At 50.9% G+C, this 18,241-nt stretch overlaps 1 pseudogene; it reads left to right on the forward strand.

The window, feature by feature from the left end:
• Positions 1-15,605: 15,605 nt before the first annotated feature.
• Positions 15,606-16,855, forward strand: LOC145713844 (protein SET-like; annotated as a pseudogene).
• Positions 16,856-18,241: the final 1,386 nt, after the last annotated feature.

The following is an 18,241-nucleotide window of genomic DNA, read 5'->3' on the forward strand; positions in this document are numbered from 1 at the left end:
TGGGCCTCTCTGAGAAAGGCCTATGTGAGCCAGGACTCAAAGGAGGGAGGAAAGGAGCCGTGCAGAGATCTGAGGAAGGCATCCCAGGAGAGAACCAGGAAGTAAGTGCGAAGGCCCTGGGGGCGGGGGCATGCCTGGCATGCTCAGGGGAACACCAAGGAGACCAGGGTGGCAGGAGCAGCATGAGGGAGTGCAGACTAGGAAGAAGAAACGTCAGAGAGGGGATGGGGGCCAGGGCGTGTATTAGCTTTCACTGTGAACGAAATGGGGAGCATTGCATGATTTTGAGGGAAAGGTGACACGGCGTGACTTGGCTGCTGCTTTGAGACGGGTGGGGCCCAGGCCGAAGCAGGGAGATCGGGTGAGAAGCGCTTTGGTGGTCCGGGTGAGAGCTGGTGATGGCTCACCAGGGACAGGCCAGCAGGGTGGTGAGGAATGTCCGACTCTGGATAGAGTTTGCAGGCAGAGCCGACAGAATCTCCTAGTGGCGCAGGTGGCCGCAGTTGGAGAAAGGGAGGAGTCAAGGCCAAGTCCAAAGTTTGGGGCCTGAGCAACTAGACGATAGAGTCGTCCTCGGCGGAGAAGTCGGTGCCACTGGCGGTGGGGGGTTGCCTGGAGGAGGGAGGCCGTGAGCATCAGGATTGCAGGCGTGAACGGCCAATATGAGGAACAAAAGGGGCCGTCGCCCGGGGGGTTGGGGGGCTCAGGCAGTCAAACGTCTGTCTCTTGATTTTGGCTCGGGGCATCATCTCATGGTTCATGAGTTTGAGCCCCACGTCAGGCTCCGTGCTGACAGTGCAGAGCCTGCTTGGGATTCTCTCTCTCCTTTCTCTCTCTGCTTCTCCCCCAATTGCGCTCTCTCTCTCTCTCTCTCTCAAAAAAGGGGGGGGGGCGTCACCTAGACCCACAGACATTATTCAAACAGAATATGCTGAACAACTTATCCCAATCAGTGTGAAACTTTGGATAAAAAGGGCCAACTTCTAGAAGAACACAGCTTAAAACGGGCTCGAGAAGTAGAAGATGTGAAGGGTTCTGTATCTATTAAGACATCGAAGCCCGAATCACAAACCTGCCCACAAGGAACGTCTCTTCTGTTGCAGACGCAAACAGCCTCGCCAATTTTCAAGGCTCATCTGCACCGTCTTCCCCAATAATCCTCAGACCTTCGCCGCTCATCCCCAGAGGTCTTTGTAGCCACACAAACAAGCAGAATCAATAAGTCAGAGCTGGACAGTTTTGGTGCGAATATCCGAAATTTGAATGGATTAAAATTCGACATACCCCCACCCCCGAATTCTGCTTGCTGTGGTAGCCATATGATCACCACTGAGGAGAAACACGAGTTTTGTTCATTTATGATATGAAGTTTTACTCCAGAAAAACCTATTGGGTTTCTGTTGCTTTTTTTTTCTTCTTCGTTTCTTTTTACTTGCATTTTTAAAGTTTATGTATTTATTGTAAGAGAGAGAGCGTGTGCAAGAAAGAAGGGGAGGGGCAGACAGAGAAGGAGCAGGGTCTGGGTTGTCAGTGCAGAGCCGGATGCAGGGCTTGATCCCACGACTGTGACATCATGACCTGAGCCGCAGTCAAGAGTCGGATGCTTCACTGACGGAGCCACCCAGACGCTCCGTTGTTTCCTTGTATTTTTCAATCGATGTTCTTGTTTTTACTTGAAGCAAAAGTGTTTCATTTCTAATCTGGTCCATAGTTACAATCTAGTTCAGAGCCACGCCTTAAACTTCATAATTTCTGCTGGTTCAGAGCCACGCCTTAAACTTCATAATTTCTGCTGCAGTTTAAAACTGTTTCTTGTTTGGGTATAGAGGGCCTTCACGAAGATATAGTCTACAAAGCCAATCACGACAGGACAAATACTATACGATTCCACTTATATGAGGTCCTCAGAGTAGTCAAAGTCCTCAAGACCGAAAGTAGAAGGGAGCGCAGTTAGTGTTCAATGGGTACAGAGTTTCAGTTGTGCACAGTGAAAACGTTCTCAAGCTTGGCTGCACGAAATTCAACACTACTGACCCGGACGCTCGGAAATGATTAAAATGGTAAGGTTTGTGTGATGCGTATTTTAGTACAATTAAAATTAGAAAATATATATTCTCCATTCCTTTAAGTACGGCCCGGCCAATGGTGACTGTACGTGTCTGCGTGGCACAAGAAAAATGGTGAAAGTCATCTCTGGAAACCGTGTGTCACATCAAGGGAGAAATGCTCCATCACCTGCACATGTAAGAACAATCCAGAGGAACACAAGAAGCCATTACACAGTGGACACCGAGGGCTCTAACAGGCGTGAGGGTCTATGAGAGCCGCACCGTGGGGCGCCTGGGGGGCTCGGTCGGTTGAGTGCAGACTTTGACTCAGGTCACGAGTTTGAGCCCTGCGTAGGGCCGCGTGCTGACTGCTCAGAGCCTGGAGCCTGCTTCGGATTCTGTGTCTCCTTCTCTCTCTCTGCCCCTTTCCTCTCCGCTCTCAAAAATAAATAAACATAAAAAAAAAAAAAAAAAAAGAGTGGCACTGCTACTTTGCAAATATTGGTGTTCCTCTTGTGACCAGGCCAAACAGGCCAACCACACGCACGTTTGGCTTTGAGCTTGAAGCTGGGCTGGGCCAGGGCCTGTCACTTCTTCCCTACCTGGGTCTGTCCAGCCAGCCTCTGGCTGCACCTGGCCGATGCAGCCCGTAGTGTCCCGCACGCTGGGTGACATGGTGCGCACGAGGGGGAAGGCCCCGCTCCCGGGGCTGCACCCCTGTCCCCACAGCAGGCTTCTCTTTCCCCAACAGTATCGTCGCGCACCAGCTGGCTTCTTTATATCCGAGGACACAGAAAATTAGAAGTTCGCTTTCTAAATCCCGATCTTCAGGGTAAGAGAAAGGAGAGCCACAGGCTAGTGCGTGTTAAGTGGCAAATTCGATCCGAGCTCGTTTTTTATTTTTATTTTTAATGCTTATTTTATTTTTCAGGGAGAGTGCAAGCGGGTGAGGTGCAGACAGAGGGGGGACAGTGCCCGACGCGGGGCTCGAACTCACGAACCCGTGAGATCATGACCTGAGCCGAAGTCGGAGGGTTAACCGACTGAGCCCCCCCAAGGCGCCCCCTGAGCTTGTGGTTTTAAATACGCGAGTGTAGACCACGCACCGCATCCGTCTTTCCCTGTACCGCTGTCCAAAGGACAAGGTGAGCCTGCAGCATGTCCTCTGCGCCGGAAACTGCGGGGACCGGCAAAAGCACACGGGGGCCGGCTGGAGGACGGTCCCCCCGGCCAGCCTGGCGACAGGTCGAGCGTCAGAAGGAATCTGCGACGGGAATTTCCGTGCGAGGCCCCGACTCCGTACCCGCGCGCAAGGCGTTTCGCTGTCCGCGTCGGAAAGGCTCGGGTTTCCCTGCGGGCTCCCCGGCGGGGGCCTGGCGGACGGGGAGGGCTCGCCGCGGGGCCGCGCTACGGCTCTCGCGCGCCCTCTCCCGGCGTCGCCGAGCCGCCCGCCCGGGGCCGCCTCCGCCGTCTTCCCTCCCGCCCGCGCCGCCCGCCTCGCCGCTCCCCGGCGTCCGTCCGCCGCCGTCCGCCTGCGGGCTCGGGCCCGGCCGCGGGGCGCGTCCTGCTCGCTGCGCCCTGGGGACCGCCGGGGCCCTTCGTGCCGCCCCGCTGCCCGGCCTCGCCCGCCGTAGCGGCTTCTGGTGCTGCGGCTCCCTCTGCTTGCTTCCTGGTCTCAAGAAACACGGGCATTGCCGGGGGGGGGGGGGGGCTCGGGGGCAGTGTCACTCGAGCCCCTTGTGTTTTTGTGCTTTTAGAGGCGGGGGGGGGGGGCAGGGGGTCCGGGTTTTCTGCTGCCTTCGGAGTCCTGCCTGAACCCAGAAATCTCTGATCTTTTTTTTCAATCGACTTTTACATTGCGGTAAAGTACGCAGAACATTTACCGCCGTAACCATTTCTAGGTGTGCAATTCAGTGGCGTTGGTACGTTCCCGTTGTCTTTATTGTCTTCTTTTGCATTAAGATCGTTCATTCAAGTTGTGGTCCGGTTAATTGGTTTTTTATTTTCGTTTCCACCGACAGTGGGAATCGGACAAAAGCTTACACAATATACTTGCAATTAAAATTATCAACAAGATGTGCCCGTCCGACATGGTTCCCTTTAACTGTCCGCCACCGTTGGGGAAGATATCGCAAACAAAAGCCCAGGGTGAACCCATTTTAACAGTATTATTTCCTGTAGCTCAGGGTCTTTTGTTTTTATTGTGTATATTCCCTTTATCTCTTACTGCCTGTGTTCTTTATCTGTCCTCCCTTTTTTACACAGTGCAACAAGAGATACGCTTTGTTTCCATTGTTCTAGAAATGTTCTTACTGGCTTTGAGTCAGGGAGCCAAGGACAGAAAGCTTGACCCCATTGAGTCTCACTGCAGGGCCCCCTCCTTCTCTGCTGGTGTGACATATGCCCTCTTGTGCTGTGACCCTCTATGTCCTTAGGGGAGGCCGCAGGCCATTTTCCGGGCGGGCCCTCCGCACCTTGTTCTGTAAGGCCTAGGGTCTCGATCTGATTACTTAAGCTTTACCTTTACAAGTGACATTTCTGGTAAGGTGGTGATCGCTTATAGTCTACAAGGCAAGAGGGGTGACCGATTGGCTGATGCAAATAACCACTTTGCTCATAAGCCCAGCAGCCCGTGGGGAAAGGCCCAGCATGCTGCCCGGGCTACAGTGCTTAGGGTCAAGTTCTCCTCTGACTTGCTACAACCACCGCCCCCCCCCCCCACACCTGAGGTTTGTTACAAATGTCTCACAATTTGCGATGACCTGAATGTTTGTGTTCGCCCCCCACCGCCCTGCAACTCTTATGTCGAAATCATAATGCTCTGTGTGCTGGTCTCAGGACGTGAGGCCTTTGGGAAGTGATTGCGTCATGAGAGGGGAGCCCGGCTGAGTGAGATTACGCCCTTATCGAAGAGCCCCGAGAAAGACCCCTTCCCCTTCTCCCACGGCAGGACACAGTGAGAAGTGTGCCACCCGGAAGAGAGCTGTCACGCAACGGTGCTGGCCCTCCCGTCTCTGCCTTCCAGCTTCTAGCACCGGGAGAAACTACTTTCTGTTGTTTATAAGCCAAACCAATAGGTGGTATTTGTTATAGCAGCCCAAATAGGCTAAGACGGTAAGTTGGTACCAAATATCGGGGCGCTGGCGCTGCTGTAACGGACCCCTAAATGTGTGGAAGCAGCTTTGGAACCGGGTCATGGGGAGAAGCTGGAGCTCGGAGGCATATGCTGGAGAAAGCCTGTGTTGCCATGAAGGGACCTTCGAAGGCGATTCTGATGAGGTCCCAGACATTAAAGAGGAGAGCTGGGAAAAAGTCCTCGTCTTCTCAGATGCTACCTAAGGGTCATGAGAAGAATGTTGGTAGAAATGAGGGACAAGAGGACATGTCTTTGGAGATGGCAGGAAAGGCCACCCTTGCAGAACGGCCAAGAGCGTGGCGGAGCCGCGCTCGCATCGTAGCGTCGTGTGGAAGGCGGAGTTGGCGAGTGACAGGATTGGGTACTCGGCTGAGGAAATCTCTCAGCAAAGGGATGCAGCTTGCCTTCTCTTGAATGCTTGTGGTAAACTTCGAGAAGGAATGACTTCAAGATGAAACGGTCAGTCCAAAGGGAAGCAGAACTTAAACATTTGGAAAATCCTCAACCTAGCCGCGTCGCGAAATATGAGAGAGCACATTTGGAAGAGAATGCTACGGCGTGGCCGGGCGAGCCTTTGGGAAGGCGTCTAGCGTGGGTGTGAAACCCTGGACCTCATCGGCCACCCCAGCGGGCACGCTGCCACTTTGCACCGAAGGGGAAGGAGCCAGGCAGGCAGGCAGGAAGGCCGGGGACAGGGCCAGAGAGCTCTTCTTCGAGGCAAAGGAAGGACCCCAAAATCTCTTCAGAGATTGTCAGTGCTGCTGCCTCGGCGTCAAAGGGGGGCCATTGCCTGGGTTTCATCAGGCCGATGCGCCCACCCAGAGCTGTGGGGACGGGGCCTCCCGAAGCCCCAGAGACGGGGCTGCCCAAAGCACGAGGACCGACTACTGCCCGGCAGAGCTGTGGCGGGGCAGGGCTCCCTCCACCTGGATTTCCAAGGACGGAGCCCCCTGGAGATGCGGGCACGCGACCCCGGCAGAGGGCTGTGGCCAGGGTGAGGGCCAGCAAGAACCGTGGGGTTGGGGCCACCTGTAGCTCAGGGACCCGCACTGATAGAGAGGCTCCAGGCACGCGACTCCGGTGTGTGAGAGCTGCCATGGGGGCTGTGCCCAGCAGAGCTGTGGGGACCCAGCAGGACCCCCACCCCAGTGGGCCTGGTGGGCTTTGTACTTGCCCGGGACCTTTCAGCCCTTTCTTTCCAATTGCACCTCTTTAGAATGGGGGTGATTACCCTCTGCCCATCCTCCCAGCACAATTTGGAAGCCCTGAACTTGTTCGCTTTAAAGGCTCACAGCTGGGGGCGCCTGGGTGGCTCAGCCGATTGAGCATCTGACTCTTGATTTCAGTTCAGGTCGTGATCTCAGGGTTCATGGGATCAAGCCCCACGTCGGGCTCTGTGCTGACGGCGCGGAGACTGCTCGGGGTTCTCTTTCTCCCTCTCCTCCGTCTGTCTCTCGAAATATGTAAATAAAACATTGAAAAACATTCACAGCTGGAGAGGAATCTGCCTCAGCATGAATCAGACCTTGAGTCTTACTCATTTCTGATTTTTAGAATATATAGATGAGACTTTGCACTTGGACTTTGGGTCAGAGCTGGAAGACCTTTGGGGCTGTTGGGACGGAATGAATATATTTTGCATGTGAGAAGGACATGAATTTTGGCGGTGCAGGGTCAGAATGCTAAGACATATTTGAATGACTAGAAGTCAAGGTGACTGCTCTCAGCACAAATTTCTCTCTCAAAACATGGGCGTACTTGTTGTCTTGAGAAGTACTACAATGCAGAAAACGGATAAGAAAACCCGAAGACACAAGTGTCTGAACCTCCATCCATTCTCATTGTCTTCAGGTTTTCGTATCCGTTTTCTGCATTGTAGTTTGTCTCCTTCCCGTGGTGGCAGCCAGGGAACGTGCTGTGATCCCGCTATCCGTGGGCCGCCCGGACCAGTCTGCACCGGCGTCACCTGGTAAACTAGAGGTAAACTAGGCACCGAGGATGATGCCAAAAATATCGTAGGAACAGTTTCACTTGATCCCCGAAAGGCCTCTGTAATTCTGCCCGACTCCCCCGGCCGTGGGCCAGGAGTCTTCGGTGTGGACTTGGTCCTAGGCGTCCTGGGCTTCAGTGCTTTACAAGCTTTTCAGGCGTGTTGTTCGAGAACTCTGGGGCTGTTGTCAGGACTCCACGTATATTCTGCGATTCGGTCTGGATCTCAAGTGTCTCTGCTGACAAGCCACGCCAATACTTAGTGGCCTAAAACAGCAATGATTTGTCATGTGTCGTGAGTTTGTGTGTTGACTGGGCTCTGGGGGGTGGTCCTTCGCGCCACATGGTGTCGGTTGGGGTCCCTCGTGTGACTTCGTCCAGCCGGGAGCACCGCCGAGGAGGCTCCGTCTCACGTCTGGCCGTCGGTGCTGGCTGTTAGCTGGGCTGTATTATCCTCCTTTGCGAGGCGGCTCGTCCTCCAGGGCCTCTGTCCTCGCGGCCTCTCGAGCACGACGGCCCCAACTTCCTGCCACAGTAGTGCTGGGTTCCGAGAGGGCAAATAGACTGCGAAGCCTCTTCTGGCTTAGGCCCGGAAGTCGCCCAGTGCCATCTTCTGCCACATTCCGCTGTAGTCAACCCAAGTCACCGGCCGGCCCTGGCCAAGAGAAGTGGAAATAGACCCCACCTCTAGTCGGGAGGGGGAGGGGTCAAGTACAACGTGCAGAACGGGAGCGACCGAGGCAGCCATCTTTGGAAAGCGTCCACCTGTCCTGCGAGAAGTGCGCTGGCATCCCCACACCCGAGAGGAAAGCCAAGGGACCAGAAGAAGCTGTTGAACAGTTGGCACTGAGGTCTCTGGTATGGGCGCCTGTGGGTCTGTGACAGCGGCACCGCCCTTCCCGAGTGTTGGCGACCGCGTCGTCACCACTGGACAAGCCAGGCTGCGCGCCACGACCCCGTCCGGCTGGCCGCTTGTTTGCAACCACCTCGAGCCCGACAGTCTGTCCATTCTGTGTGTCACTGAAGCTATTAATAAACAAGGGGATTTTAAACGTTGGAATATGATCTCTCAGAAGGTATAAAAGCCATCGTGCCAAGAGAACTTGTATTTGCTCTTGCATAAAAACACGAGCATTTGAACATTCACCCTGAGAACTTTTGCAATTGCCGAGACACAGTTTGAGTGTCTTCTCCTTGAAGAGAAATTCATATGACATGAAATTCACCATCTTAAGATGTACAGTTCAGTGGCATTCAGCACATTCACAGTGTGGTACAACTATCACCACTAATTCCAGAACCTTTTCATCATCCCAAACAGAAACCCTGGACCCACGAGCAGTCACTCCCCATTGCCCCCGGCCGCTGGCACCCACCCGTCGGCGTTCGGCCTCCGCGGGTTTGCCCGTCGTGGACATTTCCCGTCCGTGAAATCACGCACCATGCGGGCTTCTGCGTCCGGCTGCTCTCACTCCACCCCGCCCTCCAGGTCCTGTTGTGGCAGGTCCTGTCGTGGCAGGGGTCAGAACCGCATTCCTCGTTCCGGCCGAGTCGCCGCCGTCGCCCGGACGGACCGCATTCTGTGTGTCCGTTCACCTGTTGACTCGCTTTTCCACTGTTTCTGCCTTTTGACCTCTTGTGAGGTGCATACTATTTTTGAGATTCGCCTACAGTGTGTCAGCACTTTATTCCTCTTGGCCAAAACATATTTAAATGAATGACGTCTTAATGAATGCACAGGGGAGCTTTGATCATCCCGCTGCTTTTTTTTTTTTTTTTTTTTTTTTATTTATTTTTGGGACAGAGAGAGACAGAGCATGAACGGGGGAGGGGCAGAGAGAGAGGGAGACACAGAATCCGAAACAGGCTCCAGGCTCCGAGCCATCAGCCCAGAGCCCGACGCGGGGCTCGAACTCACGGACCGCGAGATCGTGACCTGGCTGAAGTCGGACGCTCAACCGACTGCGCCACCCAGGCGCCCCCATCCCGCTGCTTTCAATAGCCGTGGCACATCGTGATCCTGCCTCATTATTCCCAACGGCCCCCCCTTCATCCGCACGCGGCCTTGGCGCCACGGAGCAGCCTTCTAGCGAGGGCAGCGGCGTGGAGAACACCGTCGTGGACGTTACTAATGTGAGGACTCATCTCGGAGAAAGGCAGCATCGAAGAGAGTTGTCAGAGGAGTCTGGGCAGTTGCTTGGTGAGAGCACAGGTGCCCTAGAACCAGAAACGCCCGCGGCCTTGCCAGTGTAACCAGAGTCACAACATTTGATAACAACCCACAGGAGGAAGAAACGTGACAACCAGTTGGAATTTTAGCTCCTCCTCTAAGAAAGAGTCTTGGCCGCTTGGTTTGCTTGTTTCTTATAACTGGCCTCCGTTGTGAAGGACACACACCTCCGTTGACAGAGTTTTGGGCTGTGAGTTCCTACTAGGCTAGCGATTACTTCAGGACTCAGGCCTCTCTACTGTACGTAAGCTTGTAAAACATCTATTGACTTGGGGCGCCTGGGGGCCTCAGTCGGTGAAGCATCCGACTCTGGGTTTCGGCTCGGGTCACGATCTCACGGTTCTCGAGATCGAGTCCTGTGTCGGGCTCCTGCTGACCGTGCAGAGTCTGCTAGGGATTCTCTCTCTCCCCCTCGCTGCCCGTCCCCTTCTCTCTCTCTCTCTCTCTCTCTCTTTCTCAAAATAAAAAAATAAAAGAAAAACACATTTATTGACTTCATACACCTTTATACGTATTATGCAAATGAACACTCACGTCCAGTCACGGTAAAGATGTTCAGATGGCGATATTATCTAAAACTTTAAGTCTTTAGGGTTTTTTTTTGTTTAATTTTTAATGTTTGTTTATTTTTGAGAGAGACAGAGAGAGACAGAGCACGAGCAGGGGAGGGGCAGAGAGAGAGGGAGACACGGAATCCGAAGCAGGCTCCCGGCTCCGAGCTGTCCGCACGGAGCCCGATGCGGGGCCTGAAATCACAAACCATGGGATCATGACCTGAGCCGACTGAGCCACCCAGGCGCCCCTAAGTCTTTAGGTTTTTAAAATATAATTGAAACAACTGGGTGTAGCACAAAACAATGTTTATACTATGGTGATTTTCTGAGTTTGAGCCGTATGTGGGGCAAATGAGTTTATACGCAGACAACAATATGTAAGTAAAAAGTGAGCAGTTCTCCATTTTCTGTCTGTATGAATTTTAATTCCTTTGGAAATTGCCCAGGTAGAGATTATGTACTAACCACCTCAATTTATTATTCACCCAAGGTCACAAAGTCAATGGATTAAGAAATTATAGTAGATTAGTAGATTAACATTGAAGAACAATATAATCACGCTTGATGAATAAAAAATAACCCAGTTTACAAAGTGGAGTAACTTTGGACAACTAAATAATTACTGGTATTGTTGGACATTTAAAAGGATCAATTTTTCAAATAAAGACATTAATTATTTTAACTCAATTTCACTCAACCCATGTGTACACATTTACATAACCATAGATATTCAGTGTAAGAAATGATAACATATCTGATCTATAGGATAAGTACGACAAGTTTAGGAAGTTCCATTTAATAAAGCTTCTTGTAAGAAATTAATAGTAAATGCATCTCAAATCTGGCAAAACCCCAAATGTAGCATTTGCATACGGTTTTTAATGTTTACTTATTTTTGAGATAGAGTGAGCAGGGGAGGACAGAGAGAGAGAGAGACAGACAGAGAGACAGAGAGACAGAGGATCCGAGGCTGTCTCTGCGCTGTCTGCACAGAGCCCGATGCGGGGCTCAAACTCACGGACCGCTGTGAGATCATGACCTGAGCTGAATTTGGATGCTTAACCGACGGAGCCACCCAGGCACCCCTGCATGATATTTTATACTGTAATAAAATTTGGGAGGAGACATAAGTATCTTTCAAATGAACATTAATAAAACAATTTATTCAAGGGTTTACCTTGCAAAGAAATATTGAAGGAACTCGGGAAGCTTGGATTGTTTTCTTGGCTTTATTTTACCAAGTGGAGTAGGACAAAAGCCACAGCTTCAGAAGTAGGGTCCGAAACTTTGAATCACAAGTAATGAGGGGTTGCGTCATGTGGAGATGGATGCAATGACCAGGGCCCGTGCCCCCCAAGGCCACCCAGTCCCCAGCTCGAATGGCCAGAGAATCCCATGACCGGTGGGGCCTGCGGCCCCCCTCCATTGGCCCCATGGAGGCACGTGGGGCGGGGTGAACCTCTCTGCCCTCCCTTTCCTGTCAGGCTGGAGGCCACTTCCCCATTTGTCTCTTATGTTGTTAAAGCCCCTGAAATATCAGTAAGAGTGTTTAATACGGGAGAGGTTCCCGAAGCTTCTTCGCAACTGTTGATGTTTGGCCTGATAGCGGTGTGTGTTTCCTCGGCCCTTATCCTCTAACTTAGCAACCAGGATATCATGGCAATTAAGACACACACACAACAAACCCACTTCTCATTTTCTCTTACTCGAAACCTTTTTGAGAGAGAGAAAAACAGTGTATTGTGGAAACAAGACTACTGTTTCGGACTTTTACTGATAGCTTGGTTGGTTTATATGGTTATAACATACATATTTTATCCTCACTTATTAGAGTACGGTAACCAAAAATTCAATGATTTTATCGATCAATTTTTCTCTTTACCCTTTTGAGCACTTGGAGATTGCCTTTGTGCATAGAAAAAACCATGATATGAACGAGGGAAACAAAGGTAAGAAAGATGTAGTTTAAATTAAATTCCCCTGCAGCGTGCAGCCCGTCGGTAGATGTCAGACATCTGCAGTGAGTAACACTCCCCTAGACATTTATGGCTGCCTTAATGCCCTAACGTTTACACTCCCTTAAAAACTAAAAGCAACCTTATCTTGACACTAGCTCAATCTTCAGGGTCCTGTGAGACCCTGCTTTCAGCATCCAGAAATTCCTTGGAGACTCACGTTATCTATCCCTCCCCTCCCTCCACAAACTTAAGAGTATATCATCAGTCTCTCCTCACACTCCCAGCGCAGCTTTCTGCCCATGGGTCCTGTCCCCGTGCTGTAATAAAACCACCTCGTGTACCACAGACGTCTCAAGAATCCTTTCTTAGCCGTTTGCTCACGAACCCCACTTCAAATTTCATCAACGTGATTTTTCCCCCCTGCAAGATCAATATCTTTCATTTATTTAAATATCTGAACAGGCATACCGGAGGATAGATCCGCATTGCACGGGGACTGAAGTTCACACAATCGGGGTCCTTCTTTTTTTTTTAAAAATTTTTTTTTTTCAACGTTTTTTATTTATTTTTTTGGGGACAGAGAGAGACAGACAGAGCATGAACGGGGGAGGGGCAGAGAGAGGGAGACACAGAATCGGAAACAGGCTCCAGGCTCTGAGCCATCAGCCCAGAGCCTGACGCGGGGCTCGAACTCACGGACCGCGAGATCGTGACCTGGCTGAAGTCGGACGCTTAACCGACTGCGCCACCCAGGCGCCCCTGGGGTCCTTCTTTAAGAAAAACAACACAGGGGGCACCTGCGTGCCTCAGTGGGTTAAGCGTCCAACTCTTGATTTCGGCTCAGGTCACCATCTCACGGTTCTCGAGATCAAGCCCCATGTTGGGGTCGGTGCTGACAGTGTGGAGCCTGCTTGGGATTCTCTCCCTCCCCCTCTCTCTCTGCCTCTCTCTCTCTCTCTCAAAATAAGTAAACAAACTTAAAACAAAAGAAAAAGAATACAAAGTTAGTTTCAGAAACGTCTGTTTATTTGGCAAGAGAAAAGAAATCACAACAAATCGCTCCCTGCTCTGGCACCAGCCCTTGGGCTGTGGCCTGGGGTGTGGGCTGAAATGGCCCATCTCCCTCCTCGTGGCTGCTGGGTCGCTGTCAGGGGAGCGCCATCCCTGCTGCTTCCACTGCAGGACCATCCTCGTGACCGTGACCGTGACCGTTGCAGCCTCACGTGACCACCCTAACAACTCACCCTCAACCTGTGGCCCCGTCCCCTCGAGGTCAAAGAGAAGTCAGGCTCCTTGAGGAGGCCTTCGAGCCCTGACCAGGGTGTGATGGTAGCCTGGGCCTCTAGTGCCTGCTCCCTGATCCCGGGGACAGCCCTCTGAGCTGTCAGGGGACTGGCAGTGAGAGTTTTGCTCAGGAAACCTGCCTGGGCTCAAACCCAGCCTGTGGTTTCTTGTTTCCTAACCTTAAGGAGCCAGCACTTTCACAGCGTCAGAGGTGTGGGCTTACATTTGTTCGTTTCCTCCGGATGTGGGCAAACGTACCTTTTAAGGAAACTCCTCCCACCGATACGCATACGGACAAAATGCCCCGCCTTCACCCAGCTGAAGAATCTGGAGACTGTCCAGGCGGCCTCCTGCGGAGGATAGAGGTCCCCCCCCACCCCGCCCCCACCATGGCGACCGTGCCTGAATCGGGGATCTTCGTTGGGTACCAAGTTTCAGCATCTCCGTGATAAGCTCGCTAACTCCTGGGTGCAGACTGACGCTTCGTGGGGCCCCACGGGAAGTTGGTACTTGGTCGGAGCGCACTGCGGGCAGGCTAGGAATCGGTGCGAAGGTTCCACATCAGACTGGCATCCACAGCTTCCCCTGCCATCCCGCCTTAGCCTACATGTGTATTTTCCTGAAATTCCTCCGGTTCTTCTGAGGGGGAGAAATAAAGAAAAACAGAACCAGCCTTGGGGAGCTTGGGTAGAGAGTGGGCTCATGAGCTGGCTGGAGCTCACTGCTTCCCTCCCAGTATAAGACTCAGAGCCGCAACAGCCACGCTCCAGATGTCACAGGTGCCCTGGACTCTGCCAGGAAGCACACTCCTCCAGGAGCCCATTCGCATGCGGGCACCTCTCCTGCGAACCCGTCCCATTTCTACAGCTACTTGCATGTACCTTTCCTTAAAAGACACAGACGCACAGCACAGCGCGCCCCGGTCCCCTGGACGCCAGGGAGCAGAGCTCCAGGCAGGCAGAGACCACAGGAAACAGGCAGAACCAGTTCTGCAGCTAGAGCTGGAGGTTAAGTGTAAAATGACCCCCCCCCCCCCACGAGGCCACAGGGAGGGCCACCGGGCTGAGGCTGGCCCTGGGCACAAAGCATCAGCGCAGGGGCACAAAGACTCTGGCGTGTCACTTCAATCTGGGAGAAGGACACCTCACCCGGGCTTGTGATTTCTAAACTGGGGGACGGACCCGCTAAAGGGGTCCGGTCAGTTTTGCATCCTGGGACACAGTCACAATTCACAGAAACAGCATTCTCACTGTCTCTGCATGAAACACCAGAGAAACTAACAAGGACGGACCAGGAGACCGGAAACGTCAGGTAGCCACCAGACTTTAACGGACAAGAACCCAAAAGCCTGCTCAGTCACTGCGAGCAACACCCAACTCCCCAGTCAGTAGCCACCCTCCCGGAGGGAGGGCTGGAGACTCGAGGACCCTCACCCCCAGGACTTCGCAAGGGCCAGGGCTCCCCTTCGATGGCAGCTATCGTGAGGTGAGTGACAGTGGGGGAAACCTCTAAACTGTGAAAGTGACAGTCTCCGCCAGAGATATGATATGTGATGAGGGAAACCAAGGCAAGAAAGATGTAGTTTAAATCAAATTCCCTTACAGCCCGCAGCCCGTTGATAGACGTCAGACACCTGCGGTGTGTAACACTCCACTAGACGTTTATAGCTGCCTTAATGGTTACACTTCCTCAAAAACTAAAAGCAACCTTATCCTGACAATAGCTAGATCTTCAGGGTCCTGTGAGACCCTGCCTACAGCATCCGGAAATTCCATGGAAACTAACTTTATCTCTACCCTCCCCCCCCCCCCCAACCTAAAAGTATATCATCGGTCACTCCTTACAAGCCCAATGCAGCTCTTTCTGCCCACGGGTCCTGTCCCTGGTGCTTTAATAAAATCACCTTTTTTTTTTTTTTTTTGCAACAAAAGTGTCTTCAAGAATTCTCTCTTAGCCATTTTCTCGTGAACCCCACCTCAAATTCCATCAATAACAAAAGACGATAAGCAAAGGGCAGTGAGGCAGCCGGCTAGAGAAGGCTGCCTTAAGGTGCAGCTCTCAGGGACAGGCTGCAGCGGAAGAGGCACATGTCAACAAACTTCTTACATAGGTGTAAAGCATGTTACTTTCCCAAGGGCATGATCTCAGGGTTGTGGGATTGAGTCCAAAAACAGGCCCCAAAGATAGGCTCCACGCTCAGTGGGATTGTCTCTCTCTCTCTCTCTCTCTCTCTCTGCCCCCTCCTGCTCTCTTTCTCTCTGAAACAAAAAAAAAAAAAAAAAAAGAAAAAGAAAAAAAAGGAAAGGAAAGCACCCCCCCCCCCAAAAAAAAAGACAGAAAGAAATACAGTGGAAGAAAGTCCAGTTTATTTCTCATGAAAAAGTCCTGCTTAGGTTGGGAGACATTCCATTTTTTTCTTAAGTTTAAATAAAATTTACCCACTGTACTTGGGGTCTTCGTGTCATTCCCACTTCAGACACCAATCTAGACTGTTTTCACCAGAATGGTGACATGATCGGTAGAGCAGGGGGCAAAGCAGATCTGCCTGGCGGAGGTGGAAGCTTCGGGATCATAATAGCATTTGAAAACGCTGTTGAAATGAAAAAATTCCAAGAAAAAAACAATGACCAGTATTGACTCAAGAAAAGACAGAGAGTAATCAGAGCTCCTTCCACACGTGCGTCTGCGCCTGTTTCATGGACTGTCCTCGCAGCACGGCCCCCAAATGCCAGTCGTCGCTCCCGCCGCCTGGAAGAAAGAAATAAAGACTACCTCCCGCCCCCAAGCTGGAGGAGACGTCCACCTGTCAGCACGTGCCGAAGGGAGAAAGGGAACAACAAGAAGCAGTTGAACATATTGATGAGGTACAAAATGAAAGAGACAGACTTAATGAAGAAGCCAGGGAGCCCGTTTTGGAAGTAGAATCGAAATGTAACAAACGCTGCCAACCACGTTTTCAGAAGCGGTCAGAGTTGATCGCCCGGATCCCAAGTTTGGGGGTGACGACGTTCATCAGCCATCCACAAGTGTGTGCTGCTTGGGGAGGAGGATGAAGGGCGCTGCGTTATTTGACAAGAGTTGAGGGGACAGAATTTGAAGATGTTAAGTCAGGCGACAGAACAGATTTCTATTTTGCTGAAAACCCTTATTTCAAAAATAAAGTTCTCGCCAAAGAATTCCATCTGAAGGAGACTGGTGACCCATCTTCCAAGTCCACGAAAATCAAGTGGAAATCTGATGAAACGTTCGAGTCAAACGCAGAGTAGAGCCAGCGGGGAGAGACCGCGTGAGGGACCAGAGGGCAGATGAGTTACGAGAGGCCATCAAAGATGCTATTTGGCCAAATGCGTTGACAGCGCTACGTGGTTCCCGATACGGATGATGAAGGAGGGAAAGGAGTGCAAGATGACCATGACAGGGAGAAAGGACCTTTTGTACTGTTCTCCAGTCCCAGGGGGCAAGTTGCTGTCTTTACTTTTTCCCTCCTCTTATGCTGATTTTTGAAGTCTCTTTTCTCTCCCTTTATACCATGGTTCTCAAATTATTTGGGGGGGAAATACCCGGAGCAGAACAGCGTGGGAAAAGAATCTCCCTGCTTTTCTGTTCCAAATTTATTTTTAACCCCTCCCTGTCTCAACGCAAAGTGTATGGAATCAACACACTGTGCTTGCTCTGTGGGTGAAAAGAAAACCCTTCTGGTCCCCTAGCTCTGCCGGAAACGGGAGGCTGCGAGGCCCCTGCGCAGTAGTATGTATAATCCTAGCTGTCCCCTCCTTTCTCTGTATATTGTGCTCAGAGATGACATTGTGTCTCTGGGAGAATATGGACAGTTAGCATTTACCAACGTGTATCTGTCTGTTGTCTCTTGTTTAAAAAAAAAAAAGAAGAAGAAAACCCTTAGAGAATAGGGTTTTAGAAGGTCCACAAAGGGTGGGTTTGAGATATTTGGGTGGGTTAAGTGGGCACTTTGACAACATGGCTTCTCCTCTGGCATGTTTAATTGTGATGTTTAACAGATATCCTTGCAGTTGAAGATGACACTTTTATTTATTTATTTATCTATTTATTTATTTATTTATTTATCTATCTATCTATTTATTTATTTTGGAGGAGACAGAGGGAGCACACGGGGAGAGGCGGGGGGGGGGGGACAGAGAATCCCAAGCACGCTCTGCACTGTCAGAACAGAGCCCGACTCGGGGTTCGAACTCAGAAACCGTGAGATCATGACCTGATCGGAAATCAGGAGTCGGATGCTTAACTGACTGAGCCACCTAGGCGCCCCTGTTCCTGTTTATTTAAAAAAAATTTTTTTGTTTCACTGAAAAGGAAAGATAATGCTCAGTTTTAAATGTTAAAATGTACAGTTGCTTTTTTAAAATAAAACTTACTGTGGGCACACACAAAGAAAAGGCAGAAACCCTACGTAGTCATATAATCATAAAATTATTTTTACCAGTAAATATCCCCCCTATAGCAAACTCCAGGCCCAGATGACCTTGTCAGCAAGATCTGTCAAATATTGAAGAACAAACGGTTCTAGTTTTATACACATTCTCTCAGAAAATAACAAAAAAGGATACAATTTTGTTAGAAGGCAAACATAACTCTGACTCCAAAATGTGTCAAAGACATTACAAGAAAGAAAATTATTGGCCGAGCTCACTCGTGAGCATAGATGCAAAAAATCCAAGCAAAATATTAGCAACATCTAAAGATGATAACACGTTGTGACCAGGTTGCATTTATCTGTGGAGTGTGAAGTTGGTTTAACAAGAGAATATAATTTATTGGGGCACCTGGGTGGCTCAGGCAGTTGAGTATCTGACTCTTGATTTCAGTTCGGGTCATAATACTGGGCTCATGGGATCAAGCCCTGAGCCGGGCTCCTCATTGAACATAGAACCTGCTTTAGAGTCTCTCTCTCCCTCTGCTCCTCCCCACCTCTCTCTCTCTCTCTCTCTCAAAAGTAAAAAAATAAAATAAAAAAAAAATTAAAAAAGAATCCCTCTTAAAAAGAGAATAATTTATTGTAATCAACC

The sequence above is a fragment of the Panthera onca genome, chromosome X, assembly GCF_046562875.1.
Source record: "Panthera onca isolate mPanOnc1 chromosome X, mPanOnc1 haplotype 2, whole genome shotgun sequence".
Classification (NCBI taxonomy): domain Eukaryota; kingdom Metazoa; phylum Chordata; class Mammalia; order Carnivora; family Felidae; genus Panthera; species Panthera onca.